Source organism: Trachurus japonicus, chromosome 13 (assembly GCF_045865225.1).
Source record: "Trachurus japonicus isolate A0001 chromosome 13, Traja_1.0".
Taxonomy (NCBI): Eukaryota; Metazoa; Chordata; class Actinopteri; order Carangiformes; family Carangidae; genus Trachurus; species Trachurus japonicus.
In genome coordinates, this window is record NC_140919.1 from 11,827,851 (window position 1) to 11,841,814 (window position 13,964).

At 40.6% G+C, this 13,964-nt stretch overlaps 1 protein-coding gene across 1 annotated transcript in view; it reads left to right on the top strand.

Annotated features, from left to right (window-relative positions):
- The window catches only part of sez6b (seizure related 6 homolog b), a 221,445-nt gene that overhangs the window by 63,231 nt on the left and 144,250 nt on the right, over positions 1-13,964 (top strand). The gene's annotated exons all lie outside the window — the stretch shown is intronic.

The window sequence follows — 13,964 nt, forward strand, 5'->3', positions numbered from 1 at the left end:
CTACTGCTATGACTATAGGGATTAAAATGTTCAACTATCCCTTTAAGAAGGCGAGAGTGCAACCACTGTATTTCTAATGAAAAATAAAAATCTACAAAACTACACCATGTGATAAAGATAATAGAAGAAAGAAAACACACATCTGTCAAATGAAGATGTTGTCTTCACACGTAATATCTTCCATGTCACACACACACTGCTCCCGTACTACCCCCCTCCCCTCCTCCCCCTACTCCCCCCTCTTCCCCCTCCTCCCCCCTCCTTCATCTCCTCCATCCAGCCCTCTGCCACTCCGAGGCGGCTCTTCTCTCGACCTGTTGGAGTGGAGAGGCCCATCTGTGGGCTTATCTTGCTCCGTCGGAGAGCAGTAAACACTCATTTTTGTGGCTGTCAGTTTGGCGAGGGCGTGCAGCCATGTGGAACACGCCGCAGCATCAGCAGCGTCTCCCAGCAGTGGAAATAGAGCCGAGGCTGCGAGAATCGCTCTCTTCCTCTTCTCTTCTCTTCTCTCCTCTTCTCCTCTCCTCTCTCTCTCTCTCCCTGGGAACCATGTTATTGCTTCTAAACCTGCCACATATTGATTTAGAGCTTATTTTGGTATGTTTTCTCTCTGCTCTGCTTCGAGAGCGCACGTCTATATGGGCTGTGCCCGTGTGGAAAAACATATTATAGTATTCATACTGTTTTCTCACTGCGTCTGTCCCCTCACACACACACATGCAGTAAAGACACAACAGTGAGCTGCTCCTATAGAAATCTACAGCCAATCATACTGTACAAACAACACACAATAACAGGAATTTTATGGGTGAAAACCTCAAAACTGCAACAAAAAAATATTAAATAATAGAAAAGTTATTTGCGTTGCGATCACTCATGACTCAGATCTGCTGAATCATCACTTCTGTACCTCCTCCTCTATTTTCCCCCCTCACTTCTTCTTTTTTGATCCATGGATGCTACCAGAGGAATCAACACTAACTCCTTCAGTGGAAACACAAAATCCAGCCAGAAACTTGCAGACAGACGATTCACCTGCTTTAGAAAAAAGTCAGAATGGAATAAAAAAGAAAAGAAATAGTGAAGTTTACTAGACAAACATAAATTTAATGAATCTTGTGACCTTTTCTAAATGGAAATGAGAGATGTTTAATAACGAAGCAGCGACCTTCGGAGCATTTTTCAGTTTAATAACTCACTGAGAATAAAATTAATGTTTTTTCCCAAAGAAATTGAAATGCAGAATTTTCGTACTGGTTTCATTAACCCCATAATGTTGTTGTGCAGCCGCCAGAGAAAACACACTGCTCTCAGTGTTTGGTTTTTATTTTGTGCAGCCTAGAAAACGCTGGCTTGTTCTGGTCTCCTTTAGGTGTGTTGATAATATATTGTTGCCATAGAAACAGAACCCGTGGCTGAAAAAAACCTCACCTCTTTGACGAGAGGTGATGTAGTTGTTCACATCTGAATGTTGCTTGTGTGCCTCAGAGTTCAAGGTTTACCGTGTGTTCACACCAAACACGATGGAGGAGATGATGAACGCCACAAGCTTCCATTCAAAATCAATGTAAATGACGCGATATAATGAAGCATCGCCTCATCACGTGTGTCGCTTGAAGTTGAAATATTTTAGCTTTTCAAGCGACATTGCGTGACGCTGTCCCGCAACATCCAATCACAGCGTTGATATCCAACCACGTCACGAAAACATCACCAAACATTTTAGCTTTTTCTCATTCAAAACAAGAAAGAAAAAGACGAATAATTGAGATTATTTCCACAGAGCAGAGAAAATATGTATATATATATATATCTGTATGTATTATTTTATGTGTTATTATGCCATGTTTACATGTTAATGTTAAAATAACAGCTGTCCGTTGGTTTAAAATTACAGGGAAAGCAGTGTTAATTTCTGTTTATTTCTATTTAGTTTGTGATAATGACAGTGATGCTGGCTGTCCTCAGAGCGCTTTCAACTTTGTCATTCAGGCAGAATATCATTCGTTAACCTTCCCATAATCGTTGGCATGGCATAAGGGTTTGGTTGATGAGCTAAAGTTTGGCAGATACCTAACCCCATCAAAAACCCAAAATTAGTCTGAATCCGAAACTGAATCCCGCCTTGGGTACATCCCTAAGATGTTATGTAATTACTAATCATATGGATCTTATCTCAAATATTGACATTTCAAATACTTTGAATCATACAAAAAATCTTACAAAAATCTGAATCTCACAAAAAAAAAACCCAAAAAACACACACACAGAGGGAGATAAAACCTTTTATTGTCTCGTGTCAACACACCAGTCCCATTCACTGGTTTGCTAATCCGTGTCGTTTCCACTCGCTGGTTCTCAGGCAGATTACGAGCGGAGGGCACTCAGGCAGGTGAATCACTCAGTAACATATAGGCTTTGATGGCTGCAGGCCCACGGGTCCTCTAAAGGAGCCCATCTCAGCTCCTAATGGTACAGAGAAATGGGTTTCAGGCAAAGCAGATAGGATCTTTGTGTTTTTGTGTGGGGGGGAGATGAAAGGAGGCCGGGCTCCATATATGTGCCTGTGAAGATTGGGACTTTGCTGCCTTTCTCATCTTCACTCCATTCTACAGAATTAATGACAGTAGCTCTATCATGCTATGGACCGGAGGGTGGAGAGGCGGTGGGGGGGCTTCGAATGAAAAGGAGGGGGTGGGGTGGGGTGGGATTACTGTGTCGAACCCCTGAATGGATTTCTCTTGTGTTTCTCTTTGGAACAAGTTGGCAGGGTTTATCTCACTGTACACAGTCGTGTCCTTCTCCGTTCTCTGTTTTCAAAAATTCCACATCCGCAAATCCTTTTTTTTATTTTTGTCCTGGAGATTGTTTATTATTATATGACGGATGCTGGAAAGACATGAGAGAGGGGAGGGAGGGAGGGAGGGAGGGAGGACGATGTCACCTAACAAGGTCTCTGTCCAGATTCAGAAGAGGCTTGAAGAACTCGAGGCTGTTCTCAGTGTCGTAATATATTTAAATGGATAGTTCAACATTTTGGCAAACTGGCCCATTGCCATAATCCCTATAGTCATAGCAGTAGGTTCGTTACCTTTAATTGTCGGTGCAAGCTATTTTTAGAACGGCGGAGCAGAGCCGTGAGCTGCTCAGAGCTACGCTACCGAGGCTAATGGGATTTCTTGGTTTCCCTCATCAAACTCATCAAATACACAATCCAACAACTCCACAACGCTCTGGTGGACAAGTTGTGACCTGCACATTCACCACGCTATGAGATAATAACACAACGTTACCAGACAGAGTTGTTTTAGAGGGAAATGCAGAGACTGCTTGCTGAAAAACTGCCTCCAACCAGAACGTGCATCAGCGGTTTTGCATGAATTTGCTTCTAAAACAACTCTGTCTGGTAATGTTGTGTTATTATCTCATAGCGTGGTGAATGTGCAGGTCACAACTTGTCCACCAGAGCGTTGTGGAGTTGTTGGATTGTGTATTTGATGAGTTTGATGAGGGAAACCAAAAAATCCCATGAGCCTCCGTAGCGTAGCTCTGAGCAGCTCGTGGCTCTGCTACGCCATTCTAAAAATAGCTTGCACAGACAATTAAAGGAAACAAACCTACTGCTATGACTATAGGGATTATGGCAATGGATCAATTTGTTTTAGTTTCTGCCATTATGAAATCTATTGAAATTTTATTTCTCACCGACGGAGCAAACGGATCCCTCCAGGCTTCAGCGTCTGACCTTAATATAAAAGATGGACGGACCATCTTCATGTCAAAGGGCTCTGCGCGGTCTCAGTGGTTTCACCAGCTGTTGTCTTAAACTCTGTGATTGATTTTAATTCATCATGTTCTTTGTGGAAACGGAGGAGTTTCCTAGTGGAACAATTTACCACCTGTTCAATTTGGGGGGAACCCCAATGGGCTAACCACAGGGAGCCCACATGTCAAAACTGATTAAGGAAAATGTCAAAAAAATATATAAATAACATTAAATTGATAAATAATTCAAGGTGAACAAGGACAATTTGAAATGAGAAAATTACCTAAAATATATAAAACAGTTTCTGTGTTACTGTGGAAGCTAACAGGCTAATGTTGGTGCTACTACCACAGCTTAGCCACATATTCCATAATACTCTACTAAAATTATACAGACAGAAGATAAATATAGTGTCACATCTTCCTGTAGTCACTGGATAATACTTAAAAAAAACAGAACAATTGACATTGAAACTGCAAAAAGTGTCAGGAAATTTAAAAAAAGAAACGTTTATTTTCAAAAGTTTCACTTGTAATTCATTAAATTTTTGTTTTTGTTTGTTTGTTTGAATTTTGAGCAGTTTCTTCAATTAATTTTGACACAACTCTGACTCCATACAAGGAAAAACTCAATACGTCACATTAGTTTAAAACCACGTTTTTGCAGATATTGGAAATTCAACAGTCTCCTGTGATAACTGTGATAAGCATGTTAGCAACGGTTAGCATGTTAGCAAAGGTTAGCATGCTAACACGGTGGATGATATGTGTTGCGGTGAGCGTGTGCACGTGTCAGGTGATTCATCACGTGCACTGACACTAAGCAGCCGAGTAGTAACGGTGCTGAGGCGCCTGCTGATCCTCCCCTGAAGCCTCCAGCTGCCGACACGTCCCTCGTCCCACCTCCCCTCATATTTCTTCATCTAATTGGATTGCAGCTTCTTGCCAGCGTCTCATTTATATACGACCTCCTCCTCCTCCTCCTCCTCCTCCTCCTCCACGTTTACAGCATTCTGCCGCTGATTATTTAGCTCGCGGCTCCCTGACACAGCCTAAGTAATGACTCCGCTCCCCAAATTTTCCCCCATCCATTCGTATTTGTCTCCTTCTTGCGTCTCACTCTTTTGTCTGTATTTATTTACTTTTCCTTTGTTTTGTTTTTGCTCCACTTCTTCTTCCTCCGTTCCCTCCAGCCCCCCCAAGACGAATAAGTCAAAAGTCAAAGTCAAAGTCTGTGTGTCTCGGTCAGGGGACGGATGCAGACAGTAGGTGGACAGATCCAAGGTGACAGATGGACTGAAGCTGTTGGACACTGGCAGCGGAGAGACTGGCAGCAGCAGACACCAGACACCAGACTGAGGGGAAGGGAGGGGGGTGTTATATTAAAACTCTGGATCTGAAGTTCGTCTGAGCAAAAACTACAGTTGAAGTCGACGTCTCTTTATGTTGACGTAGAAATAAATCACACAAAGACACGCAGATATATTGTTTTTTGAATTTCAATTTGTGACAAATCATCCAGAAAGCCCTCTGCTGCAAGTACACTGCAACAACTCAAAATCTTTCCAAGAATATTTGTTTTATTTCTTGTCAAAATGTCTCATTTCTAGTCAAAACGAATCTCTTTCCACTTAAAATAAGACTCATCACCTAAAAATTAATTTGTTTTTAGATCATTTTCACTTGTTTCAAACAAATTTTCACTTGAAATAAGTAGAAAAATCTGCCAGTGAAAGCAGGTTTTTTGTGCTTGTAATAAGAAAGAAAAACTTGCTCCACTATCAGATTTTTCTACTTATTTCAAGTGAAAATATGCTTGAAAGAAGTGAAAAGTGTCTAACAACAAGCTACTTTTTAATGTGATGAGTCTTATTTTAAGTATGATGAGATTTGTTTTGACTAGAAATAAGACAAATATTCTTGGTAAAATTTTGAGTTTTTGCAGTGTATCATGACTAAAGATTATCATATACAGTGACATGCATGGTCAAAATGTATGTTAATGCAAACAGTTCAGCAAGTGGAAGATGAAATGATCTCCAAAAGGCATAAAGTTAAACATGAAACACTATTTTTCAATATTTTAATCAATATCAGTGTGTTATTTTAGTTTTCTACAGTTTCAGAGTGAAAAAGGGAAACAAAGCAGCAGCCTGCAACAGAATGGGAAACCCAGGAGACTTGAGCTCTCACATAACTTTGACCAAGGTATCAGACAAGAGATATTTACTACTATTTACAGTACACACTGTGATAGTTTCCAAAGGGGGGGCTAGGTACTAACTATGGAGGGGGGCCAAAACTTTGCTGACGGACCTTTTCCTTTTCTGTCATTTTGAAAATGTAAAAGATGGAAATAAAAAACGAATTATATTGTTTAAAATGTACAGGGAATGTGTCGTCTGTAACTTTATGTCTTTTGGAGATCATTTCACCTTCCACTTGCTGAACTGTTCACATCGACCAGGGGTGGCCCGATCTTTTGCATGACACTGTACACTGTATATGGGACTGGTGATTCCCACCCCTTTTTTATAGTAATAAATAGATGAACAAATGGAAATCAACAACTGAGCGACCTGTTTCTGCTGATGAAAACCCTATAATGTGGTCAAAAGCTTGTCAGCATCTTGTTAAGTGAAGAATTAGATCCTCTAAAACCTGCAAAGTGTAGGACAATAATTCAGAGATGAAGTTAAAATCTGTTTTCAAAAGGTCGTCGCCGAGAGGAAACGAGAAATCATGCACATCCACATCCACAGAAGGCTGAGCTGAAGCTGTATAGATTCCTGAGCGACGAAGGACTCGGATCTTTACAACAAACATTTCCTTTTTAAATGTTTATCTTTCACTTTCATTGAAACTTTCAAAATACCAAGCTGCCCCGTTTTAGACCCCGCGGGCCGTCCCTGACACCAGCCGCCTTGAAAAGCTTTTTGAAACGAGGCAATACGTTTTTTTTTTTGTTGTAATTGTGTTCCACCTCTGCCTGGTCTCCCTCAGAAAAAAGAAATAAAAAACAGCTCTTTGCTCTTTGGACTTAGAATAAATAACTTCAGCTTTTCAAAACATTTCTGAGTCTCAGGTTCATGCTGTTAACCACTCGTTTGTTATTGTAAACATGACGATGAAAGTCCTTCAACCTAAAAGAAGTGCTGCTTTTAGCCCTGACCGTGATCTTTTAGTTTAGGTAAAGTTTCACAATTTTTTTTTATCAACCTGACAGATTCTCTCAAAGTCAGTCAGTTTGGATGAGAAGCATCTGTGAATGTTTCCTCAAGTGTCTGCCCGGTTTAAAGGTCCTGCTTATAAAGGTAGATGTTTGAATTAAAGCTCCATACAGTATAAAGGTAGATGTTTGTGTTAAAGCTCCATGCTGTGCACTTTTCTCTGGGTTTATTTACCTGCTGATATCCCCAACAAGATGTATCATTGGTTTTGAATACCTGTGGTCTGCTTCATATCGTTTCTACTGCCCCTTTCTGTTGCCTCTTTCTGGAGCTCCAGCAGGCACAGGTCATTTGGCCAATCAGAAGAGAGAATGAGAACCTCTCCTCTGATTGGCTCACTGTTTTTGAGTGGCGTGTGGTCGGGCCAATCACTGGCAAGTAACTGAAACCTAAGCTGCATTCATAAAAATGGAAAAAAAAAAAAAACTGGTTGTGGTGGGCGGAGTTACCTTGTGTGTGACATCACACAAAGGAGGAAGTGCTATCCGCTCGTCTTAAAGAGACAGTTCCTACAAATGGGCGGTGTGTGTTTCTCCGTTTATGACCAGTTTGATGCATGGGGCAGTATATACGTGGCTCAGAGACCTCCCCAAGCACCAAAAAATGATCGAAATCACATGTTTCATGCCATGGGGCCTTTAAAGCTCCATACAGTATAAAGGTAGATGTTTGTGTTAAAGCTCCATACAGTATAAAGGTAGATGTTTGTGTTAAAGCTCCATACAGTATAAAGGTAGATGTTTGTATTAAAGCTCCATACAGTATAAAGGTAGATGTCCATGTGTAGTGTGATTATAAAGCAGCTCTAGGTTCTATATTAATACTGTGAAAGTATCAAAGCCTCAGTCCACAGAGAAATGCACACAGCCTGTATTCAGAAACTGAGCCTTAAAACCAGCCGTCAGGACTTCCTGTCATGACAGAGGAGATTCAAAAACTACATTGAGATGAGTTTTTTTTTTTTTTTTTTGGATCAGCACTTCAAAATAAAAATACAGGAGAAAGTGTGAGACTTGGGACCTTTAAATCTTTGGCTCGTCCTCTCGGTGATGAGTGTTGAATCCTCTCCAGCCTCGTCTTGGCTGTTTGCTTCAGGTTATTGTGCAGAAAGGTGAATCATCTCCCCGAAGGTTTAGAGGTGGTTTTTTCATGCTCTGACCTTTCTCTCAGATGTCCACAGAGAGCTGCCTGGACTTCATGCTTTGGTTTTTATCCTGACATGTTCTGTGTGTGTGGGCGGGGGAGCTTTTCTACACATGTCTGAACCTTTTTTAAACCCAAAGTCTGTCAGTTCAGACTCGATGTTTATATAATTTAAAGCAAATGGGAACATACACTGCAAAAACTCAAAATCTTACCAAGTATATTTGTCTTATTTCTAGTGAAAATGTCATATCAAGTCAAAACAAATCTCATTGTACTTAAAATAAGACTCATCACATTAAAACGTAGCTTGTTTTAGGACACTTTTTACTTCTTTCATGGATATTTTCACTTGAAATAAGTAGAAAAATCTGATAGTGGAGCAAGTTTTTCTTTCTTATTACAAGCACAAAAATCAAAACAAGTGAAAATGATCCAAAAACAAGTAAATGTTTTGGTGATGAGTCTTATTTTAAGTGCAGAGAGATTAGTTTTGACTAGAAATGAGACATTTTGACAAGAAATAAGACAAATATTGTTTTTACAGTGTAGGAATATCTGAGTTCATCATTTCAATAACTCTGCTGCTGTTTTCTGAATGGACTGTCTCTTATTGAATGCATACATTATAAACATAGAGTTAGATATTGAGTGTACGACTTTGCAGAGGCGTAAACAAACTGGCAGGTGAATTCCTCCACGTTCGTTTTTTTATCTCTGCACACAGACACACTGGCAGCAGTGGCCACTTCTATTTTACCTCGGCAACAAAACTGTGAACGCCCCGTTATCACCCCGCGCCCAGTTAGCATCCAGTCATTTCCATACAGGTCTGAATGAAATGTCTGCTCGGGTCAGAGATATCCGCCGCTTTGTCGTGTCTCAGCAAGTACTTTCTCCTCTAAATCACAATTCCTGGCATTACTCAAGTGTGACGCTGCCAAACAATTTCCATTTGCCGTTGTTTGATAGGTGGATCCAGGCTTCTCTCTAGGGTTGTGGTTTTGTTGTTTTTTGTGTTGTTGTTTTTTTACATTAATTTGTTTGCCAACCGTGGCTGGGGAAAGTGACAGCCGCCAGAACCGAAGCCGAGTCTGAATCCTCACTGATTATTGCTACACTTAGAGCAAGAACAGGGTCCCTGTCTCTCAGCGTTTTCTGGCACCAGCAGCGAGCAAAATCAAATGCAATAAAAGCATGTCTGGATTAGAGCTTGTTAAGCGAGAGAAGAACCTTTAATTGCTCGGGCTTTGTGTAGCCGCACAAAGAGCTGGCATTGCTAATCTGTAGCTCAAGGGTGAATGTTTGTGACGAAACGAGCAGAGATGTAAAGTGCGGCGGTGGCGGCAACGGAAAAGGGAGAGAGAGAAGGAGGCGTCTGAGGATGGAGGGCTGGAGCAGCGGAGGTAGAGACAGAGATACCAACATGTTTCAATTAGCTGCTGGCAGATCGCTTCATTGTCTTTACTGTTGACGAGAGCCGAACTGAACTTAGACGGTAAAAAAAAAAGAAGATAACGTTTCAATTTAATTATGATGTTTTATATGAGAGAGTTCCCTCAGTTCCTCTTGTGATTATCTCAATTCTATTGTTTTTCTTTAAAGGTATAATATGTAGGAATTCCCCCATCTAGCGGTGCGGTTGCATATCTGAACGTATTCTTGATGTTGCATTCACGTGAAATCGGGCAGACGTCAGACAGACAACAGACGCTGCATGTAACAGGATAAACAAGCGTCTATGTAAACAAGTGGTCAAAACAATACAGGCATGACAATATGTTGTCATGGTGATGTTGTATTGTTTTACCGTCTTTCTCTCGTGGAGTAAAATGACATCCGGTTGGTTTGCTGACGGCCGTCTGCCTGACTGCACCTGAATGCAACACCAGTGCCTCCGTCCTTCCTCACACTACACAGTGGTGACAGTTTTAACAGGCCAAGCCGACAGCTCCGCTGAGTTTCCGTGGTTACCTACGGTCACGCTGCCACTCAACGTAAAAAATGGCGATGCAACATGGCCGCCTCGGTTCGGTGCGTCGCCACTTATGTATTTGTAACGACTTGTAACAACTCATTCTAAGGTACCAGAACGCTTTCATTTGTATGCGGGTGTGATTCAACTTCAGTGAAATACGTATTTATGAAGCAATATTTGATTTTTGCTAATAAAAAGCCAAATAAGTTACACACTGGGGCTTTAACACTTGGTCATTAATTATTCTGTATATGCATGTGAGGAGGCGGAGTTTGGTGTTTAGCTGGTATTTTATCGCTCGTAAAGCCCCTTGCACACCAGCGACATGACGAATAAAAGACACGAAAAAAATGTGAAATATGATGAATATTTCATATCAAATCCATTCATACCGGCGGCGATGCAAATACGCGACAGACGCTTCAATTATACTAAACCAAAGTTTCATTTCATGTTGGGTGGTTCTTTCCCTCCTTGTATTCAACAATTTTGTTTTTATGTTAACCAAAAAAGTATTTACACGCAAATTACCCGCACGAAAAATACGGCCTTTATTCTGTAAAGGGTTAGTGTTGTGTTTGTATGAAAAGTTCGACACAAAGTTTGATTGATTGATAAGGATCTACATAAAATATATCTGAAGATATTCATGCTAATTTGGTCATTTTCAATCCTCTGTAATAATTTGGCTTGATTTCTAGAAGCTTTTCATATGATTAAACTTTTATCAAACGTATTGATAAAAGTAGAGATTCTCATGTTTATTTGTTTTTAAGAAGACGCTTCAGCGTTCCTTTTTTAAAGTCTGCGTTTGTTGGTTTAAAAAAAAAAAAAATGTAATACCTGATGGTTGAAGTGCTGTAAACGGGCCTACACTCTTTTCTCCACATGTTATTGATGAGTTTCCCCATTTGTGGCCAATTCGCTTAATATGTTAAAGCTTAAAAATAAAATTTGAAGAAGTGGAATATTTACTAAACGATGAGAAACTGGAGCTGCCCTGTCACCGCCCCTGCCATAAAACTAAACACTGCTCACAGAAATGATGAAAGATTGATTATTTTTATCAATACAGTAGTAATTGCACCAATATTATCTTGCCGTCCTCTCTGCAGACTGTACAGCTGTGTGGTATCGAGCTGCAGAGGTTCGCATGTGCTCGTCTGCTGCTAGAAAAACGGGCCGGGCTGCAGCTGTCTCCTGGCACAGAGCATCACACGTCTTCTCTCTGAGCCGCAGATCAATGCATCTGCACTGATACGAGCCCGAGCCGCCTATTGATCCACTCCGCCTCGTCCTTGTCCTCCGTCATTACGCCGAGGAGGCAGGTGACCTTTTCCAGAGGTGTCAGAGTGGATAGGAGACTTTCTAACAGCTTTCAGGAGAATCAGGCCCGTGGGCACCGTATATATAGGAAGATACAACCTCTGTTTAAGTCCTGCCTTCACCCTTTTCCACTGCTTTACCTCTGGCTGCTCCTGTCCTTGAAGCATACATTGCGATCCAGAGCCGGAAAATGTAACTATTGCTGTCTAGTCGCTACCTTTCTTCTTTGTAATTGCAGAGAACTGCGACTACGTTTGAGGAGAGATGTCTCTATAAAAGATGTTTCGATTCTTAGATGAATGTTAGCCGTTGTTGTTAGCCACAGCCTGCTGTAGCTCGGCTACTTAGCTTTCGAATATGGTTACATCGATTAAATTAATCCGTGCTCCAGATCCATCTCTTTACTTCTATTCTCACTCTTTTAAACAGTAATAGTAGCCTGCACAGAGAAAAAAAAAATACGGAAATGTACTCAAAAGGGTACAAACCCTTGTCGCTCCAGGCATACCTCTTTTAGAGACAATTTTGTACCGATTGGTGCCGGTACATTTTTGTACCTTTTCAAAATGTACCAGTTTAAGTACAATTGTACACCTAGCATCTTAATGCTAACCGCTTCGCCAAGACATTGACAACCGCTTGACAAGTTGGTTAGCACGTCTTTTATGGGTGAGTGAGTTTACTTCCGGTACCACTACCGCCACAACCTGTCATTTCACCTTACTGGTACCTCGTGACTGTGGCACACCTGCGGACCTCCGTTACATATATTTAAAAAATAATTACTAGTTGAATGTTTAATTATTATCCCTATGTTAAATCATATTAATAGTCGCCTCATAGGTTACCAGACTTATTTACTTAGGCTACTAATTTTTTCTAACACACTGTCTCTGATAATGTACCTTTAGGGGGTAAATACGTGTACCTTAGGAGTACATATATGTACCTTTTGCCATTCTGGAACATTTATGTGCCTTTTCTACCCCCAAAAGGTACACATACGTACTCTAGAGTACAATCATTGGCCCTATAGGCTACAGTAGGACAGAACTGTACCTTTAAGTACAGAAATGTCCTCCTTCTGTACCCCTATTTTTCTATGGGTTTACCTATGATGCCTTGCGCGCGATTTTATTCGCTGTGTAAGTCAGCCTGGAAACCATGGGTCCAATTTTTCCCTCAATGAGGGAGCCAATCAAGACGATGACGACACACCGAAGCAACTTTGTTGATAGCTTGTCGATCCAACATGGCGGCAGACGCTTTACCTTTCGATGCAGCGTTAGAAAGTGTTTTAAGTAGTTTAGAGCGCAAGTTGATTTTGAACTAGCGAGCGGCTCTACATACGTCATCAGGTATGATTGATACGATTGGCTACAAGCTACGTAACGTTCAGATGCATTTGATAGACATTCGTAGCGCCCAATAAACAGCTCTGGGCTTTTGTAAACCATGCCTCAAATATGAAAAAATGAACGGGTGGTTCCCAGACCTCATCTCAATCTAGCCAGGCTGCAGTAATAGAACAATTTGAAAGGAATTTGGCATCTTTGCTGTGCATAAGATTTGTTCCAAATTAAATAAAAGCCTGTCTCATGTAGACGCCTGTCTCAAAGCAAGTAAAAGCCTGGCTTCTGTTCGAGAATTACGGTGTGTATATCTTTAGGGATTGGTATTAACTGCTGCTGTCGTTACGGCTCAGTTACGTTTAGGAAGTGACTGTGATTTTGTTCAACACTGTTGAAGGTTGTTGAAGGGTTACAAATAGTAAAAATAGACAGAAAATGCTACTTTCATACAGGACTTGAACCCAACATCCCAACATCTTTCCCTTTACTGCTGTCATTATTACTACGACCACTAGATGTCACCTAGCTACAAAATGTAACTATAGGTCTCAACAATGTGCTACATACAGTAGATAGATACATAATACTAATAATAGTTAGTGATAAATACAAATCTTTTTATTTTTTAAGTTATTGTTATACTGTATAACATTTTAAAATGAGATCATGTTTATTAGAGGAAGGATTATAGTTGTAATGTTATAAATAATGCAGTGAGTTAATGCATAGACAGGTGTGTCATTGTTATTGTATTACAACTGTTAAAACAAGCATAAAAACTTTGAAAAATAATGGACAAAAAATATAATTTAATTATCATTTAAGGTTTAAAACTGTCCAAAATATGGAAATTTCACCAGTGATGTGTAATAAAATACACAGAACAGCCCAGGTTCATTGACATGACTGTATAGTTCATCAGTGAGTTTTAAACATGTAAGAACACAGAATCTTCCAGTCTGATTTAATGTTTTAAGGCTTTTACTCTTTATTTAAACAAGGTCGAGTAACAACATGAAGCTGCAGAAAACATTTCACATTTTATTTGTCTGTGTTTGGACCCAGAGGGATGCAGAGTTTGTGGTCGGTGGTCGTCGTTGTCTTGATGCCGCCACGGAGAGGACGAGCGGCTCCTGTGTGGATACAAAGGCGGCGGCCCACACCTGCTAA